General features: G+C 54.9%; 1 protein-coding gene across 2 annotated transcripts in view; it reads left to right on the top strand.

Moving 5' to 3' along the window:
• Positions 1 to 911: 911 nt before the first annotated feature.
• PLXNA2 (plexin A2) overlaps positions 912 to 6,000 on the top strand; it is a 138,763-nt gene continuing 133,674 nt past the window's right edge. For both annotated transcript variants that reach the window (XR_014227050.1, XM_082296228.1), the window contains exon 1: positions 912 to 1,048. The gene's annotated coding sequence lies outside the window, so the exon portion shown is untranslated. The remainder of the gene's footprint in view (positions 1,049 to 6,000) is intronic.

Raw genomic sequence — 6,000 nt, 5'->3', positions numbered from 1 at the left:
GGCTGGAGCTCGAGCCTGGTGTCTCACGGCTGGAGCTGGACGGGAAGGGCAGGGTCCGGCCTGGCTGCCGCTCCGAGCGCGGTGAGTGGGTGTTGGGTCAGCGGTGGCGTGAGCTCTCCCTGTGCGTGTGACGGCCACCAACACCATCCGTGTGTCACAGCCCAGCCACGTCCTGGTGGGAGCACGGGGAGGTGCTGCTCTGGCAGGAGCCTCTGTGGGAACCCACGCCAGGAATAATCGGTGTGAGCAGGAGAGTGTTTGGAGAAGGGGGCACAGGTAGGGAGGGCTGAGCGTGGGCCCAGCCGCTGACCCTCTGTGTGGCCTGGAGGGGCTGGCAGGGCTCTCCAAGGGCTGGACCAGCGGCTCCCACCTGTCCTGGCTTTGACTTGTGCATGGGGATCAGCAGTGGGAATGCTGCAGGGTGTGGGGGAAGCCCTTGGGATGCACAGGCAAATCTTATCCCATTTTCCTACTGAAGGGGCGGTGGATGGGAGAGCGACTGTCCTTGGAGAGCCATTCCCGGTGTGTCCCAGGACAGGCTGAAGCAAACAGCTCATTTTCCTTGCTGCTCCTGTCTGCCTCTGACAGCATTTCCACACCAGCAGTTTAACCCCTGCAGTGTCAGGCTCCGGAGCCCCGTGTCCCTGTCCCGTGTCTGGGAAGCCGCAGGCAGCGGGGAAAACAGGAAAGCTGTGGGGCAGCGCTGGCTCTGCCGCCGGCTCCTGACGCGCGCCGGGGAGGAAGCGCGGCCACCGCGGCCCTGCAGCCGCCGTCACTCCCTGACTCAGCGTGGAAGAAGTTCCTCCTGTCATTTCCAGGCTCAGCCAGCCTGGGAACAGGTTCCTCCCAGGGAGATTCATGTGCAGTTCTTCCTCCGTGGCGGTTCTGTCATCGGGTGGGAGCCCGCGCTGATCCCTCGTGTGCGCACCGGTCCTGCTGGAGGACACTGGGTGTCCAGCAAGAGAAGGGCAGAAATCTGGAGGTGTTTTCCACGTGCTCCTGAATCACCCTGCTTTGGTTTGTTCACCTGGGAATGAGCTTCCAAAAAGTGAGTTTGTGCTCCGAGCCTTTGAGGTTAATACTTGGACAACGCTTAAAATTAGGCTTTGAGTTGTTTGGATTTGTGTCTCGATTTCTGGGCTCTCTGAGTTTGCCTTGGCAGGGTTTTCCTTCAAGCCCAAAGTGGCGATTTCCCCCTTGGAATGAGAGCTGAGGTTCTGGGAACTGGCAGTTGGGAAAGCTGTGGTGAGTGGCAGTGTGTTGGTAGCAGGGTTAAACCCCCAGGTGACGGTACTGAAATGGGCGTTTTCCCTCTTTTGGGGGAATATTTACACATAGCAGAGCCCAGGGGCTGTGTGCTTGCCCAGGTAGCCAAATCTGAGGGGTTCACGTGTGGCCAGCTCGTGTGAAGAGCTTTGTTCCCCGTGGCTGGGCAGATTTATTGGTGTCAGAGCAGAGGAACGGGGAGTTGGCTGCGGAACAGGGATGTTACAGTTCAACTCCATAAAACACGCCGGCTGTCTCCTCTACTCAGTCATTTGCCAAGTCCCCAAAAAGTCGCAGTGACAGGAGCAGAGGATGGAGCTCTGCCCTCATGATCGTATTTCCTGTCTTTGCTGGCTTATGTCACAGCCTGGAATGTTATTTAAACAACAACAACAAAAAAAGCCTGTGAATTTCCTTTTGATTTTTAATGGAAGTGTGAAGAGGTGGGGAGGAAAAGGGAGCGTGCCTGGAGGTTTCCTAACTGCCTTGATTTTTCTTATGCTTAAAATTTGTCATTTCACAGGTTTGAAATCTGCACTGGAGTTAAAACATAGAACCATGGGATGGTTTGGGTTGAAAAGGACCTTAAAGGTCCCTTCCCTGGCAGTGCCCAAGGCCAGGCTGGACGGGGCTTGGAGCACCCTGGGACAGTGGGAGGTGTCCCTGCCCATGGCAGGGGTGGAACTGGATGTGCTTTAAGGTCCCTTCCAACCCAAACCATTCTGGAATCCTATGATAAACCCAAAGTAAGCAAATTGACAGTAAGAGCTTTTCAAAGTCCACCTTAGAATGAGAAACGCTTTTGTGTTTGCCTTAAACGTCCAAAAAAATCCTGACCTTTGCCATCTGCCCCTCTGGATTTCCAAATCAATTTAGCATCAGAGGCATCATCCGTTGTGTGACTGGAGCCGGGAGGGCCAGATGGAAAAACATCCCCAGCAATTTGCTTGGCTGGGAGATGCTGTGGCATAAAAAGGGGCACTGCAGGATCCTTCTGTCCTGGCTGTGAAGTTTTCTCTGCAGTTCTCAAGGAGTTAATTCCAGCAGCTGCGAGGACGAGCTCTGTCCTGGAGTGTTTGGCTCCACTGGCAGCTGAGGAGCCTCGTGGAGCAGAATTGTGTTAAAAGCCTGCTCAGTGGTGACAGGTTCAGACTGCCTTTAAAAATCTCATAGCAACCGAGGAGCTCGGGCCAAACTTGCCGAGTTCAGGGGGAGAGAGAGGCAGCAGCCCCCGTGTTTGTCCCCCGGGCCATAATGAGGTGCTGCCACAAGGGCTTGTGTAACTCTGCTTTTCAGGGCAGGAATCGTGTGACAGGGACAAGTTCTGTGTGACAGGGACAAGTCGGTCCCATCGGTTCCACCAGATGAATTCCCTGGAGTCGAGGTGGCCGCGGCTTGTGCTGGGCTCAGCGGTGCCAGGACAAATTCCCAGAGAGAAACAAAAGCAGAGGCTCTTGTAAGGACTTCCAAGGGTGTTGTGTAACTTGTTTTTAAAAAAAAATAAAAGATAAAAATAAGGCCAGCCCAGGGTGCTGGGTCACTGGGAGGTTTGGCCTCAGGAGGGACAGGTTGGGCGGGATTGCGCTGACTTTGCAGAAGGGGCTCTTCACTTCTGAGTGTGAATTCAGCAACCTGTGTTGGGGTTTTAACCATTCACTGCCTCACAGACTGGTGCCAATGAGCTCTGTGTCACTGAAATGAGATTTAATTGACATTTAATAAAGGAGTGGTCTCCCTGGGGGTGAGTCCTGCTGGCACAGGGCTCTGGGCAGCTCGCCTGCCCTACCAGAACCTGCTCTCACACCCTCTGAGCTGCAAAGATCTATTGAAAACCAGACAATTTTGGCTTAATTTCCTTCTCCTCCCAAGATTTTAATAAAAGCATTATTTTTGTCACAAACTGTGCAAATGTTAACATGAGAAGAAGCAGAATTTAGGCTCTTTTTTTCATCTCTGCAAATTCCCATTATAAACATGACACTTGGGCAGATTATCTACTTTAGCCATCGTGTTACTGAAGGGGATATCCTATTAATTTCCTTGTCATTTAGTTTGTTCTCATCCGTGTGAGATCATTTGGTTAAAAGTCTTGTGATCCTTGATGGAACTCAGTTGCTCTTTGCTTCCGGCTTCCAAACAGACAAAGGAAGCAGCACTGAAGTGCTCCTGGATTTTCCAAGATCACCGGTTTTCCTCAGCTCTGGGAGGTTCTTTTTGGCCAAGCATCTCGGCTGGGTTGTTTCGGTGAAAGTTCCACAGGTTTGGGGCCAGAGACAGCTCCAATTGTTGAGTTTTGGCTTTGCCCCCCCAATCCTGGAGCTTTGTAGGAATGTTTTTTGGGATCTGGAGGAGCAGTCTGTGGCTGTGAAGGGGGGATTTGTAAAAAGGAACCAGCTGGTTCTCACAAGTTGTTCTGTTGTGTTTTTGGAGGAAACTCCTTTTGTGATGTACCCTTGGGTTTGCCAAAGGAGTCCTGCACAAATTCAGCCGTAGCTTCTCTCCCAGTGGCATCCTCTGTGTATTTTATGGAATCCCGGAAATTCTGTGGTTGGTTCTTAGCCCATCTTGGTGATGTGTCCACTCAGGGCTGATGGGGTGGTTTTGATCCCTGTGCGGGTCCATCCAAAGCAGCGCCCTGGGGATTTGGGGACAGCTGGGATGGGACTGGGCCAGGGTGGGACACCTCCTGTTGAATCCAGGGGTGCTGAGGGGCTCTCGGGGCAGGCAGGCTCGCTGCAGCCCTGTGAAATATGGCCTCACACGTCCTTGAAGGATTTATTGTTTTCCGGGCACGGCTGGAGCCCGTCCGACAGGCTGGATCTGGGAAGGAAATGACTCAGTTGCTCTCCAGACAAGTGCAGCTTTGAAATCCAGAGAGGCAGGAGACAGCTGAGCGGTTCCGGCTCGCTCCCGTTGGAATTCCCGGTGTGGCTGTTACTCCTGGTGGGCTCTGGGTGGGACGGGGCAGGGGCTGGGAGGGACGAGGCCGGGCTGGGCAGTGGCCACGCCGCCTCAGGACCCTCTGGCGTGAGGATGTCACAGCAGAGCAGGTGACAAGGGAAGGTGGGAGCCACGGGAGCAGGGACAGGCTGTGGATGCCGTGCCAGGCTGGGAGCAGCTGGAGCAGCCCATGGCCAATCGATTGCCACGCCAGGGGCACAGTGTGGGACACAGCCTGAGCAGCAGCAGCAGCTTCCAGGGGCTTTTATGGAATATTTTCCACCCCCCCAGGCAGAAACACTGTGACCCTTCCTGAGTGAGGAGTGTGGGTGCTCCCCAGCCTCCTCTCCTGTTGCCCACATTGTCCCCAGAGTCCCGGGGTTTGTGCCCGGCTCTGAGCTACACAGGAACTTGTAAAGCTCCTGATTTTGCTCAGGCTTTTGGGATGTCTTATCCATCAGGTGTCTGGCCCCTCTTTAGCCTCGGAACTTCTGGCTGATGTCAGATGTGGACGTAAGCAGCTGCTTTCTCCATCTTATTATCAGCTTGGTTGGAGAGAGAGAACTTTTTAAATGACAGAGATCCTTAGCAAAGAGACGAGAGTTAGTGTTAAAAATAAAGAAAACAAGACAGCTCGTTTCATCTAAACAGAAGGGTTATTAAACAGGCTTGAATTAATCAGAGATCTGCCAGAGCTCTGAAATTGAAAAGCAGGGCAGAGGAGCAGGGAGCACACGAGTGTGAAGGAGCCACTTTCTCAAGCAGACATTGATGTCCCAGTGCTGTGGGAGAGGAGCTGATGTTCAGCTGCTGGTGGCACAGAGGTGAGGTGGCTCCGGGCTTTGGGGTCCTTGCCTGGACCTCAGGACATGAGGCTGGGGGCACCTGCCACCCCTGGGAGCCCCCAGACACTGATCCCCAGGCCATGGTGGGACACTTCCCACGGCCAGGGACCATCCCCGTGGGTCTGAGCTCTGTGATGGTCACTTCTCGAGGTGGGTGGAGCAGACTGGGCAGGGATGAAGCTGCTTCGCCCTTCCCAGGGTTCAAGCACCTTGAAACGCTGTCAAAAACGGAATCAAGCACCCGAGGGATGCCCTTGGAAGGGCAGCCAGCCCTGGCAAAGAGGCTCTGGGGGGTAAAGGCGTTTCCTTGGGGTGGCTGCTGGAGCTGGTGGTGGTTGCAGCTCCCAGCCCACCCTTCCACCAGGCCAGGCCTGCCAGGGGCTGGTTAATGGGCCTGAAGGGTTCTTCAGTGCTGTGTGGCCTCCGTCCTGCATCACCCTGTCTGCTCGGCTTTTCCTGTTCATTTGAGGGCTTTTGCAGCTGTGTTCTGCCTCCCCAAGTCCTCGTGCTCCCACAGTGGCACCTGGGTGACAATTGCTCCCCTGTGTGTGCTGGGAATGCTGGGGTTGTGACTGGCAGCTGGAATGTGGAGGGGAGCAGGGAGCTGGTGCTGGGCACGGAGCAGGAATGAACCTCTCCCTGAGCATCTTCCTGCTCTTCCCACCCCTTCCCCTGCCCTGCCAGGGATGGGGATGGACAGCAGGGTGGCCTGGGGGTGTGCAGGCTTGGCTTGGTGCTTATTGCTGCCAATCCCAGGAGATAACCCCTCTCTGGAGCGGCAAGGAGCACCACCAGGAACCCCCAAACGTGCCTGGAGGTGCTCACAGGCAGTGCCGTGCTCCCCACAGCTCCAGCACCGCTGGCTGAGCGAGACCCAGCGCTGCACAGCTGGGATCCAGCATCTCAGAACCTAATTTTAACAAATGCACCATTTCCTGGTTTACTTAGG

Source organism: Coloeus monedula (genome assembly GCF_965178545.1).
Source record: "Coloeus monedula genome assembly, chromosome: 23".
NCBI lineage: Eukaryota > Metazoa > Chordata > Aves > Passeriformes > Corvidae > Coloeus > Coloeus monedula.
The sequence above is the reverse complement of the archived record's forward strand: the minus strand, read 5'-3'. Positions and strand labels throughout refer to the sequence as shown.